The sequence below is a fragment of the Sciurus carolinensis genome, chromosome 7 (genome assembly GCF_902686445.1).
Source record: "Sciurus carolinensis chromosome 7, mSciCar1.2, whole genome shotgun sequence".
NCBI lineage: Eukaryota > Metazoa > Chordata > Mammalia > Rodentia > Sciuridae > Sciurus > Sciurus carolinensis.
The window spans coordinates 143136013-143150897 of NC_062219.1; the positions used below are offsets into that span (position 1 = coordinate 143136013).

General features: G+C 42.4%; 1 protein-coding gene across 4 annotated transcripts in view; it reads left to right on the forward strand.

Moving 5' to 3' along the window:
* Window positions 1–14885, forward strand: part of Hivep1 (HIVEP zinc finger 1) — a 127826-nt gene that overhangs the window by 78725 nt on the left and 34216 nt on the right. The gene's annotated exons all lie outside the window — the stretch shown is intronic.

Sequence of the window (14885 nt, forward strand, 5' to 3'; positions counted from 1 at the left end):
TCAAGAGGACTGGGACTATTCTCAGTGTCGTGTCACTATGTGGTAACGTCATAACATCTTTTAGCCTGGGAGGAGGCTGTGATTTTCGGGGATTGGAGGTCCCAGGTTTCTGAAGTTTCCGCTGCAGCTCAGGAGCCTTCCCGGGAGGAGGGCCTCTCCAGGAGCTTCCACAGTTCCCTGTCTCATGACATCTTCACGTTCAGTTTGTTTTGCTCGTTGACTAGGATCAGTGGTGTGCCAGTCACCTAGCTGGGATTGGGGGAGGGGACACTTTGTATTACTGGCCAGAGTGGGGATTTCATGCCCCTGGCCATGGTGGCTTCAGATCCCTGAACACATGATCTGTCTGATCATGGAGCTCTGCAGTGCGTGGGACTCAGAGGAGCAGCACCGCCTGGTGGGGTCCTGTGTGTTCAGCCAGGCAGGAGAGAGCCTGCACCAAGTGAACCCTGGCCCTTTGGTTCACTCTGAGGACTTGCTTAGAAAAGTCACTAAGGTCTTTGGACACTTTCTCACGAAAGTGGAGCAAGAAAATGTAAATGGGACTGTTATTTTGTAAACTGTTTTAATCAAAGGCTCACTCAGCCTTCTACCAGGTGATTTTCTTAAACCTGCAGAATGACATCAAAACATTGGATTTTGTTAGGAGTGTCAGCTGTCTCACTGGCCATGTTGGGATTTTTTATCTTTTGTTTTTTTTTTATTTTTTATAAGCCATATTATGCAACACGAGAGCAAGCTGTTGAAACAGAAAATGTAACTTATTTCATAACACCTCCCATCGATTGCCCCTTTTCCATTACCTTCTTGCCAGCCTGGCTGTAACATAGCCAAAGGGAACCTGTCTTGAGGAGCAAAGTTGGCATTTCCACTTCCTCTCAGGTGCTTGTCAGTCAGGCAGCATGCCTAGCGAAATGGTAATGGGAAGGTCAACATGCTTGTAAGGATGTGCTTGAACTCTTCTTAGTGGTATCATGAAAAGACTTAAGCGACACGAAGTATAATCATAACAGTATATTATTGGGGTGCAGCATTTATAGCTGTGAAACGTATAACACAAATGTTAAGAAAAGGGAATAAGGTTGTGTAGACAAACCATTTCCATGTCTCACTGGAATTTGGTTAGTTAAATCCTGAAGAGCTTCTTACAAGTTAAGATGTAAGGTAAGCCATAGAGCAGCTACAAAGGAAATAATTAAGTAACCATTAGAGAAATGAAAATGTCACGTTAGGAAACAGTATAAAAGAAAGCAGTAAAGTAGAAGTATAGGAACAAAACAAAGTGAGTCATAGAAAATAAAAAGTGAAATAGCAGACCTGAGTTCAGCTACATCAGTGATGATAATGTGAAGGGATTAAAAATCCAGTTGGAAGGCAGATTGTCAGACTGACTCTGACCACGTGCTGCATGTTCTGACTCACTTTAGATTCAAAGACACAAATACATTGAAAGTAAAGGGATAGAAAAAGACATATATACACACATACATGTATTTGTATATATGTAATGCAAATAACCAGTCTCAGGATGTGGTTATGGCTGTAGTGATATCATACAAACCAGACTTCAAAAGACATTTTCTGATGATAGGAACATGAGCCCATCAAGAAGGTGTGGCCATTGTCAGCATTCATCCCCCTAACCACAGAGCCCCCAGGTACGTGGAGCAAGACTGACTGGAACAGAGCGAGATTTAAATGGACAAGTTGGCACTAATGGCTGGGGGCTTCAGTGTACTGATGGAATCTTCTAGGCAGGTCAGCAAGGAAACAGAAGATTTGAACAGCACTCTAAATCAACCAGACCTAAACATTCCACCCACCACTTGCAAAATACACATCTTCTCCAGCACACATGGATCATTCACCAAGAAACACAGAATCCCGACCATAAAACTGCTTATTGGTAAATTTATGAGGATAGAAATAATGTAGTTTGTTCCACCCACCATGGAGTGCAGCTAGAAAAGTGGGTCTGGGAAAGTTCTTCCAGTGCTGTGTTGTCCCTAAGAGGAGACCTGGCTGTCACCAAAGCAAAGCTGTTACTGTGTGAGTGACTCAGAGGTTTTCCAGGCAAGTAGTCCAGGAATGTCTCTGGGAAGTCCATGTAGGCAGTTCTGTATTAGATTCTCATACAGGAGGAAGCCAACCAATCATGCTGCTGGAAATGCCTCTTTAAAACAAAAATACACCCTCTGTGTGTGTGTGTGCATTTGTATGCATATCAGACTTACAGTTCACTTAAAAAGAGAAAGAAAGAAAAAAGGTGTTCACAGGCACCTCCCTAAGTTGTCAAGAGGGGTTATTTGAAGATACAGACAGAGGAATATATTTGAACAACTGTCTCATCTCTGTTCTTTTAAATAAGGTAGAGTCAGAGCATTTTAAGAGGCAAAATATTTAACTTAAAAATAGTTTATGACCCAATTTTATTACATTGTCATTTCTTAAGAGCCTACTTTATGTTTACCTCCTTGTTGTTGTTCTTACTCCTCCTCCTCCCTTTCTCCCCTCTCCTCCTCTTCTCTACTACTACTAATATTATTATTATTTTTTAGTACTGGGAATTGCACCCAGGGATGTTCTACCACTGAGTTACATCCTCAACCTTTTTTATTTTTTATTTTGAGAAAGGATGTTGCTAACCTGCCCAGGCTGGCTTTGAACTTACAATCCTCCTGCCTTGGCCTCCTGAGTGGCTGGGCTTACAGACAGGCACCACCATGCCCAAATAAGTTTAATTTTCTTTATTTTAATGTCACTCTGTTTTAAATAATACTTGCCTAATTTCATAGTCTAAGAATCATCTAGATTATGTTAACTTTTTAGAAAATTATTTGAAAAAATCAAAAATTATTTTTGATTATTTATTAGAAGAATATTAAAAATTTACCGATGCTGAAATAGCGATGTCAATCCTGAGCGTTCAGTATTACAGGAACTGCATGATAAAATAGTGAAGTAGCCGTTTTGCTCTAGTATTACAGTTTCTACCAGTGATGGTGATTGTTGGTATAACAATGGTGATGATCATCATCAGTAGCAATAAGAAAGAATTAAAACTGAAGCTCTGGCCACCAGACCCAGGACTCCCTGCACTCTCTCGCATAATGCTCTCAGCCCGTCAGGTTCCACCATTACTGGCAGTTTACAGATAATGACTGCACAGTGACTGACCGTACCCAAAGTCGTACAGCAGGTGAGCGGCAGAGCCAGGCGTCCCAGTCCCCACGGAAGGGACATGTCTGAGCAGTGATCATTTGGGGAGAGAATGAGCAGAGGTGCTAACCAGCTACCGGAGTGGGAAGCATGGGGTCACTTCTGGCTTGACAGCTGCCTGAAAGGCTGTCTGACTGGATCGGCCTGTCAGGCCTGTTCCCTTTTGACCTGTTAAGACAATTGTGTTAGGCAGCTTTCCTCATATTTAATATTATGGAATGCTTGATCTATAAGTATCTTGAAAGTTTTAAGCCTCTGTAAGGGAAGAAGAGAACAGCAAGATCTTGAACCATGTATCTGATGCCTTCCTCAGATTGAGGCCAATTTTCACCTTGGGTTCCAGTTTTCGCCTTGGGTCATTTTTATTTATAATTAGCTGAATTCCGTATATTATTCAAGTCGTTAAAGTGTTTGTTAAGTTTTTGTTGCTGTGACCAAAATACCTGACAGTAACAACTTCGAGGAGGAAAAGTTTATTTTGGCACACAGTTGGTTTCAGAGGTCTCGCCCAGTCCATGGTTGGCTGATTCTGTCCCTCTGGGCCCAAGGTGAGGCAGAACACCATGGCAGAAGGGCACAGTAGAGAACTGCTCACCTCACGGCAGCCGGGAAGCAGACCCGAGGAGGCGCCAGGAGAGAGAGTCCTCGGGGCCCGACACCCGCTTCCTCTAGCACACCCCTCGTGCCCACAGTTGCCACCACTACAGTGGTCCTTTCAGATGGGGGACCATGAGGTCATAGCTCCCCTAATCTACTCACTCCACCTGTGAGCCTTCTCGCATTAACACAGGGACTTGGGGGGATACTTTGTATCCAAACCATAGCAATTAAAATAGAATAAAATATTCTTTCATTATATGTTTTAGATATTTTTGTTTTTATAGCATACTTTTTTCATTTTGAATAACTTTTTATTGATTTTGACTTTCTTTTGAGCAGTTTCTAATATGTGTTGTGTTACGTATTTGTTGTTGTAAAAGTTGAATGACAATGTATCTTGCATGGTAGAAACCTTTAAGTGGTTCTTTGTCTTACTTTGAATGGGATTTGAGTCAGATCTCACTTATATTCCGCTCTTGCTTTTCTTTTCCATGCCTGGTTTCTGGTTTAGGATTGCTGGTGTCTTCTGATTGATTTTCAGCATAGCTCCATTGGGAATGTTAGCAAGGCCCTCGAATCGATTTTGGTTGGAAAACGTACAGCTCACTAAATGCCCTAAGAACCTTCTCATCTCTGGGTTGAGGCAGGAGGAGGGGAATGCTGTCACAGACAGCTGTTAAATCCTAGGCTGACGCCAGGGTTTCAAGGCTCTTCATGACTGTTCTTCTTTCCTCTTTCATGGTCTTGTCCATTTACCTGCCTTGGACTTACCTGCTGTTATCACCATATATTTTGAAATCCTCATGCTTTATTATTTATCATAGTTTGTGTTTTCATTCTGTCTGTATGACAGAGTACCTAAGATGAACCGGCTTATAGGGGAAAGGTTTATTTTCAAGGTTTTAGAAATTTTAGTCCACGATAGTCGGCTCCATTGGTTTGGGGCATGTGGCAAGGCAGTGCATCCTGGCGGGAGCCAGTGGTGGAGGAGTCTGCTCACCTCTTTGCAGCCAGGAAGCAAAAGTAAGAGTGGAAGAGATCCACACCTCCTTCCAGGGCATGGTCGGTGACCTAAGGCCCACGCAAGGCCCACCCCCTGAAGGTTTGCACACTGCCCAGCAGCGCCAACACATGGACCTCAGGGACAGTTCAGACTCAGAACAGCACAGTCGTTGCTGCTTGCGTTTGCCCACATGCTGTTTTAGCCATTCTCTTTTTCATTTGTCTGTAGTTTCCTATCTGGGATACTTTTCTTTTGCTTGAAGAACAGTCTTTGATTTTCCACAGTGCAGGTCTGTTGTGACAAGTTCTCTCAGGTGTCACTTATTAGAAAATGTCTGTTTCACTTTGATTCTTGAGAAGTGTTCCTATCGGTGTGGAAGCCCCAAGCTCTTCTTTGGCAGTGTGTTTCCTCGAGTAAATTCTTGTGTCAATGTCAGTCGAACCGTTGCTTCTTTACGGCCTTTCGTTTTTATTGTTGTTGATGTATATTTCTGACTACCTTTACGAATCTGTTTTATAACCTACTGGATTTGCATCCATCCTTGTGTGTCCTGGCCTTCTGTGTGTCTTCTAACTTATCTTTCAGTTCACTGTGTTTTTCCATTGTTCTAATTGAACTTTAGTCCATCCGGCGAGTTCTAAATTTTACTGTATTTTTCAATTCTGTAGTTTATATTTGGCTTTTCAAATCTGCTTTTTCTGTTTTTATAATTTCTAATTCTCCTCTGGAATTTTCAATTCTCTTATCCTTAAAAAAAATCTACTGTAAAGTTTTTGTATGTTAATTTAACATATTGGACTTTTATAAATCTGTTTGTAATATTCACTCTTTTATGTTGAATTCCTTTCTCAGGTGCCTGGTTATTTTTCAGTATGCTTTGGAAATTTTATTTGAAAAATTATGCAAGTATTTTAAAGCCTAAATTGATACCTGTTTTCAGAGAAGATGTTAATTTTCTTCTGCCAAGTACCTAGGAAAACTAACAGACTCATCATCATCTTAATCAGGTTTTGGAATTTGTGATTTTGGGGGGGTGCTAAAAGTGGGGTGCAGTTTATGCAAAGCTTGGCCTAGATCAGTCCTCCTGTTTTACAGAATGGAGGCCACTGTGCTCCCAGCTGGAGACGTGAAGGACTGCACCCTGGCCCCTGCTCAGTGTGCTCTGGGATCTGCACCCTGACCCCTGCTTGGTGTGCTCGGGAATCCATCATCTACTCCCCTAAATTCCCTGGGTCATCAGTGGAATTGCTCAGCCTTTCAGCTGCTTTTTGGACAGACAAGCTCTCCTGGGCAAAAGGAGCCTGAACGCTGATCTCATCTTTTTGGACTTTATTCCCACCTATCTTAGTCTGATAATTTTGTATTACCTTGTCTTTTTTTTTTCTTTCAATTTTTATTCTTTTTAGTTACACATGACAATAGAATCTATTTTGATCTATTTATACAAACATGGAATATATGTTATTCTAATTAGGGTCCCAGTCTTGTGGATGTACATGATGTTGAGATTCACCATGTTGTATTAATATATACGTACGTAGGAAGATCACATCGGAGTCATTCCTCTGTCTTTCCTGTTCTTACCTGCCCACCCCTTCCCTTCATTCATTCCCCTTTGTCTAATTCACAGAACTTCTGCCCCCTCCCCCTTGTTGTGGGTTAGCATCCTCATATCAGAGAGAACATTCAGCCTTTGGGTGTTTTTGGAATGGCTTATTTCATTTAGTGTGATAGTCTCTAGATCCATCCATTTACCAGTGAATGTCATAAAGTCATTCTTCTTTATGACTGAGTAACATTTCATTGTGTATATAAACCGCATTTTCTTTATCCTTTCATCTGATGATGGGCATCTAGGTTGGTTTTGACCAACCCAGTTATTCCACTCTTTGGCATATATCCAAAGGAGTTAAAATCAGCACATGACAGTGACACAAGCCACCTCAATATTTATAGCAGCATAATTCACAATAGCGAATCTATGTACTACCTTTTCAATGCTTCAGTGCCTTCAAGCTGATATTACTTATATTTATTTAATTTATTTATTACTTATATTTAATCTTGTACAGTAGGTCTGAATTTGATTCTTCATTGTCAGAAGTTCCTTATAAAAGTTCCTTATACTTTATTATATCAACCCTTTTTCTGCCTTATATGTCACACTTTTCTCAACTTGTATTTGCATTAAAACTTACACACACTCTCACTCACTTTTTATTACACACACACACACCCAGAGCCTAGTTTTTATGCAAATAGTTTAATTTTCCTTGTTTAAAAAAATTATTTTATTTGCTTTAGAAAGCATGTTCCCAAACCAAGATGAATTAAATTTTTTGTTTTTTTAGTTTTTTCTGTGGTTTTATTTCTGACATTGAATCTTTGTACTTACTTTGGTTTGGGGGTTTGCTTACCACCCCCTTTTTTAAAATGTAACAGGATAATTTGGACAATACATTCCTTGGATTTGCCTCGGCCCCTCCACCCTTCCCTCCCCAGGCTGCTTTCCTCTGCTCCACAGATCTCCCTTGGGTTTTCTGCCTTCTTTTATCAACCCTCATGTGAGACCTAAATCACTTATTTTTAAAAGCCGTTGGCAAGATTTTGAAATATGGCACTTTTTTCATATATTGTCTTTCTATAGTATTTCGTTTTTAAACCATGGATCTGATCTTGAGAAAATACTGATTTATTCATTTACTGTCTTTTCATGAAGTTGTCTATACAAAGTTTTTTTTTTTTTTAGAATTTTATTCTCTCATTTTTAAGGCTTATTCTCTCATATGAAGGTAACAGTCATGGCACATTTTTAAAAGAGCAAAATTTTTATTGGTTGAAATTTTATACAGACTTTTGAGAAGAATTGACATCCTCAAAATACTGATTCCCCCCTCTGCCCCCCCGCAGGAGTTTGGTGTGTTTCTGTTTGGAAGCCTTTCCCTCCCTCCCCCCCTTATTCATACCAGGAAGGCTTTCAGATTTTTGGTAAGTTTTTAATACTTTGTGTTAAATTTTTTCTAAGAATTTTTCACTTTTGTTACCATCATAGAATATTTTCTTTATATTTTCTGACTATTTTTGGAATAAGCAAAAAGATGAGTGTGTGTGTGTTCTTGGTAGGCAGGTACCTTACTAAGCTCTTGTTAGGTTAAATAGATTTTCAGTCCTTTCTTTTTCGTTCTTTAGGAGACCATGATCAGAAAATAAAGCTGTTTTCTTCTTAACCACCTTTTCTTCCTCATTTCTTTTTATTTTTTGAGTGCATTGGCTAAATGGTCTGCAAAAGTGTTTAAAAATGGTAGTGATTCTTGCCATTTGCCTCTCGTCCCAAACTTCAGGGGTTTTGCTAACGTTCGATTTTGCATTGCCTATTATTGGCATGAGGCAAACGTTCTTTATCGTGTTTTCCTAGTTTTCTAATTTTGTCTCGATTTTTTGTTGACGTGTGGCTTTTGGGTGTGCTATTCTGTTCTCTCTTTTCCGTGTTTTTTTTTTTTTTTTTTTCTCCTCGTGTTTCTCTTTTGGTTAATTTTTATTGGCCTAGCTGAAGTTTCAGTGGGTCTACTGTTGAATCTATCAAAGGTTTTCTTTATCTCTGTTACTCTTTTATTCCTAGCATTCTCATTTGACCCCTCTTCCCAGTGAAATTCCCATTCATGTTTGCATGTTTTGCACCTTTCTGGATCCTTTAGCCTATTAATCATAGGTCCTTGTCTGAGAATTTCAACATTTGGATCAAGTTAGAGTTTGGAGGTCTGCTTGTGTTGATTGCTTTGCCTCTTGACAGTGGGTTGCTTTTCCTATGTGTACTCATGCATGCCTTAAATTTTGTATTGAACTTCAGTTATTAGCAATAGATATTGACTTGAATAGTTTCTAATAGCTGGAAATGGGCACTATTCTACCAGGTCATCAGGAGAGGAGATAAGCTGGGTTTGGATTTTCATATCACACTGGCTTCTAATTCTTCTGTGATGACTGATACTTCCTTGTGCTTGTGGCTGGGGCTGGAGGCTTTCTTAGTGTTGGTCTCCTTGTGGGCAGCCTGTGCCATGAGTCGTGAGGAAGCTCTGGTCTGCTAGCAGTCTGCCTCTGTTGCTTCTTATTCAACACCAGGCTTCTAGTTCAAGAGGGTTGCTGTTCTCCTGGTCCAGCTGCAGGCTGGGCAGTTCCTGTGTTTGCCACCTGCCCCTGGGGAGGCCAGGCCAGTTCCTCTCCTACTCCCTCAGCTGCTATGGGCTTCCACCTCTGCCCTGTGGTTGTTTGCTGACAGGTTAGTGCTTCAGGCTTTTTGCTGCATATGAGAGAAGCATCCCTGAAGACAGGGACTGGCTTCATGCCTTTTCCTGCATACCTACCCACCAGAGGTTGCTTCTCTTGTCACCTGTCCTTCCCCCACAGGAGCCATGGATGCAGACTCACAGAAAAGAACATGGGAGTGAAAGGCTCCTCGTGTCTGAGGCCCAGTTCTTGCAGCCCATGCTGGACCTCCAGCAGCTGTGACAGTGTGAGGTGGAACTTTCTCATTCATTTGTACAGCTGCCACCTGGTTCTTCTGTGCTCTGTTCCTGGTAAGCCCATCCGTGCATCCTGTGTTGGAGTTCAGAGTGTGTGCCTACCTGGTGTGACCCTCACTTTCCGATGGGCTCAAGAGAGGTGCTGGTTTTTTAGGATAGGAGCAATACTCTTTTAAGTTTATACATCTTGAAGCAGATTCAGCTATTTTTACTTTTTAAAATAAGGGAGGATGTTGATTTTTATTAAATGTCATTCAGCCTTACTCAAAATGATCATATGAATTTCTGATTTGAATTCCTGATGTGATGGATTATAGTAATAGGTTGCCCTATATAATGTGCCCCTTATTTTCTCGTATGTCAATAATTCTTAGATAAACAAATATTTCTTGAGCACCTTTTAAAAGCTGGATATGTAAAGATGAAGTTCTTTTAGCTCCTGTATTCTAATTAGAAGGCAGACAAAGACACGTTAGGTAGATGAACAGGTGTTCAGCTGCGATCGTAAGGAGGGCAGTGGGCCGTGTGAGTACATCACCTGAGGTGGAGTGGAAGAGCAACCCCAGGGAACCGTGGTGTAATTTGAAGGTTGAAATGAGCCAGGCACTTAAAGAGGTGCCGGTAGGGAAGGCTTTTTGAGGAGAGGGCAAGCACAACCCCCAGGGGCAAGAAGGAGATGGACCATCTAAGTGACCTGGAGGCTTGGCCCTGGAGATGTTCTGATCATGTTCCAGGAGAGATGGGAAGAACTGGCAGTGGTTAGAGGCTTCTTGTTTCTTGCCCAGTAAGTCCTAGCCTCTGCCCGGTTCAAGCCCTCCTCCTACCATCCTTTCCAGTCTCTCTCTGCCTGCTGGTGTGTGAACGGCAAGGTTCTCCCATTGTCCCTGTGTGTGTCTTGTCTCGAGTGCTTTTCCTGCACACCTTGTCTGCGCTGTTCCCTTATCTTGAAGTCCTTCCCCTCTGCCCTGCAGGCAGGCTCAAGTCAGGTCTGCTGCTTCCAAGAAAGTGGTTCCGCTGCTTCTGGCCTCCATCACAGCTGGCTGCCCACGCCTTGTAGTGGCTTCCCCATGGCACCTCTTAATTGCACGTTAATTTATTCCTTACTGGCCTTGCATTCCGTCCCCCTCTGCTTTTTGCATCCTCTGTAAACACACCCACCCTTCCCTTGTCCTGCAGAAGTCTCCCCTTAACCTCCTCCACCCGATACTGACCTCTGGTCTTTTTCATTTCCTTCACGGCCAGATGCCCAGGAAATGGTCTGTCTTGGCTGACCTGGTGCTTCCCTCGCCTCCTCAAGAAAGAGTTCCCCGGGTCTGTGATTGCGTTGACCCCTGGGCCCGAAACTGTTTTCAGAGATAACTATGACTTCCCAGTGCCCAGGACCACCAGACCCCTGTCCGAGCCTCTTGTCCGTTTTCATCCTGTGTATCTGAAGGCAGTGGTAAACGGTGGTGGACACGACCTCCATCTTCACACTGGCTCTTCCCTGACTTCTGGGCACTGGACTAGCACAGGTGTTGTCGGCTATTTCTGGTGCCCCACCCTGTCGCTCCTTGTCTGCAGCACACCTTTCAATGCACGATTACCCAGGCTTCCGATGTGAGACTTCTCTCCGCTGCCCCTGCTTGGCTGATTGTTTACTCCGACAAAGCCAGCCCTCACTGTGCATTTGTAGATCTGTGCCTTGGCCCAGACCTCGCCAGGGAAAGAAAAGTGTGCGTGGATACCTCATGTTTCATCATCTTCAGATTGCTGTGTAAACTTGGTAGTTATTTCAGATGGTTGTGTAATGTTATGTTAAGTGACTGTGCCATAATCAGCCTAACCATTTTCCTATTGAAAATTACTTGTCCTGAATTTCCAGTTACAGTTTACGATTCCACACACGGATATTGAGTTGGAGGTTCAGTGCTGTGGAAAGCGGAGGGACTCTTCCCTCTTAAACTAGCTCAGCATTCCCATATAAAGCCAGGAATTTCAGCAGCATCTTTGGCTTCCTTGAGTCAGCTAAGCGGCTCCTGTCACTACCTGAGGTCTGGACAAACTATTGATAAAGCTTTCCCGATGCTCCTTCCCTGCCTCTGAGCTCTCGAGTTCCTGACCCAGACTGCTCTCCACTACTGGAAGAGAAGTGTTTCTTATGTCCCCAAGGCCCACGGGGTTCTAAAGGTTTCACAGTGTGTATCTGAGTAAATCTGAAGAGACCCGCCTCAGTCAAGGCAGGGTTTTACCCACACCCGGAGGCTGCTGCCTGCCCTAAGAAGGTTCCTTGTCATTCCTAGCAACCCTGGAGGCTTCCTGAGCCAGAAAGTGTGCTGCCACTTAATCCATGATTGTCTGGGATGGCCCTGGGACCGGCTGGCAGTGAGTGTGCGCTCCGCATTGCTCTTCTCTCCAGAAGCGAGGGCCCACGCCATCAGAGCTGTGCAGGAGCCTGGGCACTTGGGCTGACGTCTGCCTAGCCTTGCTGCTTCGGAAGCTCACTGGCCTCGGTGCTCTTTCTGAGTTCTCCTGCTTAAGTTCTCCTCTGTAGGGAACCCCAGTTTTGTTACAGGTCCCCAGAGGTCCTAATTCGGAAGGTGGCAGCACTGCAGTTTGGATCCCTTTCCTGGGTGATTTGCATCTGTTGAAGGAACTTGTACGTGGATTTCTGACCCGTTGGTGCCTCAGTTTCTGCCCGATGCTCAGCACATTGGAGAGTACATCTGCAGCAGTGCACTGACTTTCTTTTGAATCGGTCCTCTTTCTTTGCAGTCAGACTGCACATTATCCCTGTGTAGGCAAGGAGTTTGTTTCATCCCTGATGTGTACTAAACTCGGGTAGAATACCAGTGTTTCTGGAGTCATGGAGTGGTAGGGGCAGCATCCTTGCAGAGGGCAGCCTGTGCGCAGGCTGGTGGGTCGAGCACAGTAAACAGTCACCATCTTGCCATCGAGGGACCCACACTGGTCTCAGGGCCTCCCTTGTTTCTATTTGCTCATACTGATGTATTCTCGCTGCAGTCCACAAAGCAACAGATTGCCTTTAGAATCGTGGAGAAGCGTAAACACAAAGGCACACAGCTGTTCCTCTTAGTTGTGTTTCTGCCTCCAGGTGCTCTGCTCTGCACATGCTTTGAACTCTAGGGCCATTGGCAACTGCAGGCCAGGTGTTGTAGATGGAGCTACAAAGCTTCTGTCCATACCAAGTCTTATCTGTAGATAAGTAACAGTTCCAGCTACTCTTAGATTGATTTGAAATTGATCAAGATTCAGGTGAGTTTAAAAACACCATTCTTTGAAAGCCCTAGAGTCTATCCCCTCCTACTGTAGGACATTGGTTCCCAAGAGTAGGTGTCTATCTCTAATTTCTGGTCATATGGTCAGGCCAGCCATGTTGAGTACTGCAGTCCCAAATCTTGAGAATCAAGGAATGGAAAGTGGAAATCAACAGAGGCATGCAGCCTGCCCCCTTCTCCTCTAGAGTGGCAGTGTGATGCTCACATGTGCCTAACCCCTTCCTCTGAGGACATCTCTCATTCCAGTACCATCCTCTCCAGCCCCAACCCCACCCAACAGATGTCTCAGAATTTAGATCATGATCCAAGGTCTAGGGTCATCCCACTACCTCCTCCCGATCCCAAGCACCCGTGGTGGAGGCCTTTATCCCTAAACAAGAGGAGAGACTTCGTTAAGCAGAAGAGACCCAATAAAACCCTGGGAGAAAGAAAAAAAGTCAGAAAAAGACAGACATGTTCTCAATTGAATGCCACCCCTTGCCCTTCCTGTGATCTCAGGTGATGGAAAAGCCTGGAGAAAATGAAAACTAAAAACTCAAGTCTTAAAGAAAATAATGCCCAGAAACAGAAGTGTATTTTTAAGCACAGACCTTAATGAGCTCATAAATTTATTAAAGCAAGAGTTCAAATTTCATATGAGACAACAAAATAAGATGAAATGAGAAATATGAAACTAAGGGAATAAAATGAGACTAGAACATCAAAAACCAATAAATTTGAAACAGTGAAGAGCTTAATGGCCCGAAAATTCAATTACTTGATATAAGGGAAAAGCTTTAGGAAACAATTGGAGAAGGAAAACAGAGAGAGGGAGGAAGGAAATTTAAATCATCCTAAGGGTAACATGACTGAGTCACCTGAAGAGGAGAACCTTAGTCAAAAAAAAAAAAAAAGTATGAAGATGTAATAGATGAAAATTTTCTTGAAATACACCAAATTGTCAGAAGGCCAAGGATATATGCAGCATTTTGAAGGGAAGAATTGTTATATCACACCAGTCAAGTGTTAAGATTCACATAGAGAACTAAGAATATACAACTATGCAAATAGGATGGAAATGTTATGAACTTTGACATATGAGAGATGAGTCTGTATCTAAAACAGAAATGTATAGCTAAAAACACTACTTAAAATATGTTTTTCTAATTCTTAAGGGGGATTTTTTGGGAGTAGTCTCTCGTATGGAAAAATGGGTAAGTTTAGCAATTCCTTATTTTCACTTTTGCTTCGTTTTGAGTACAAAATTAAATTTTATTCTTTTTATTAAAAATATATCAATTGAATTTTTGCATTTTTCTTTGTAAGGCACCATTTAACGTTTTTTAAGAACTACGTCTAAAAATGAAAGCTTATTCCAGAAAATTATGTGAAACATAGTGAAATACCACGTACCCCAGCCAGGACTCTGGTTGAACAGGTCCTATGCATGGGGCTCTGTGGTGTGACAGGGGCTGCCCCTCCCAGGGCCTCTCATTGGCTGGTCACGGTTTTAGCCTGGTGGCATTCACTTTCATGACCACCTGCTCCCTGACTTTGTGGAGGTGGGTGGGGAAGCTGCTCACTCTTCATGGTGGTCATCATTTTTCATTTGCCCACTTGCCTGGTGGCAGTGGTGAGCGACATAAAGCCATCATTGACTTTATCACCACATGCATTGTGAGGAAGGAAAACCAGCAGGAAAATGTCATTTCGTAAAAGAGTGGACTGAACAATGAAAACGTTTTCTCAACATCATTTTTAAAGATTCAAGAGTATAGAAAATCTCTTTCCTGTTATTCTTTAGCTGTGATAGTCATGTGGACCCCTCCAATACTCTTCTGATTATGGTGGGTAAATGTTGTCTGTAGTGGAATAGTACTTACTTTTTATTCTTGAGGGTACGTGAAATGATGTTGCAACATGACTAAATTATTATTTTATGCAGATTTTTACCCTCAGTAAATGCAAAGTATTTAATAACATGTAGACATTTTGGTCTAATATGAATTTCAGAGATGTGCATTGTAAGAGCTACTTGAAAATAATGAAGGACTAAAGTATTTGACTTTTCTACCAGTAAGCAATATATAATTGAATAATTTTTGCTTGTGTACCCAAGGATCCAACAAATGGAAACAAAACTAAATTAGTACAAGTAATTAATCATTGCTCAAAAATATGATAGTTGACAGAGATGGTTGGTGGATGCCACTTAAGCAGTGATTTATTTCTAGCACAGCTGGAGATAAGGATGGTTTCATCTCCTCTCCTGTAGTTGGTTTCACC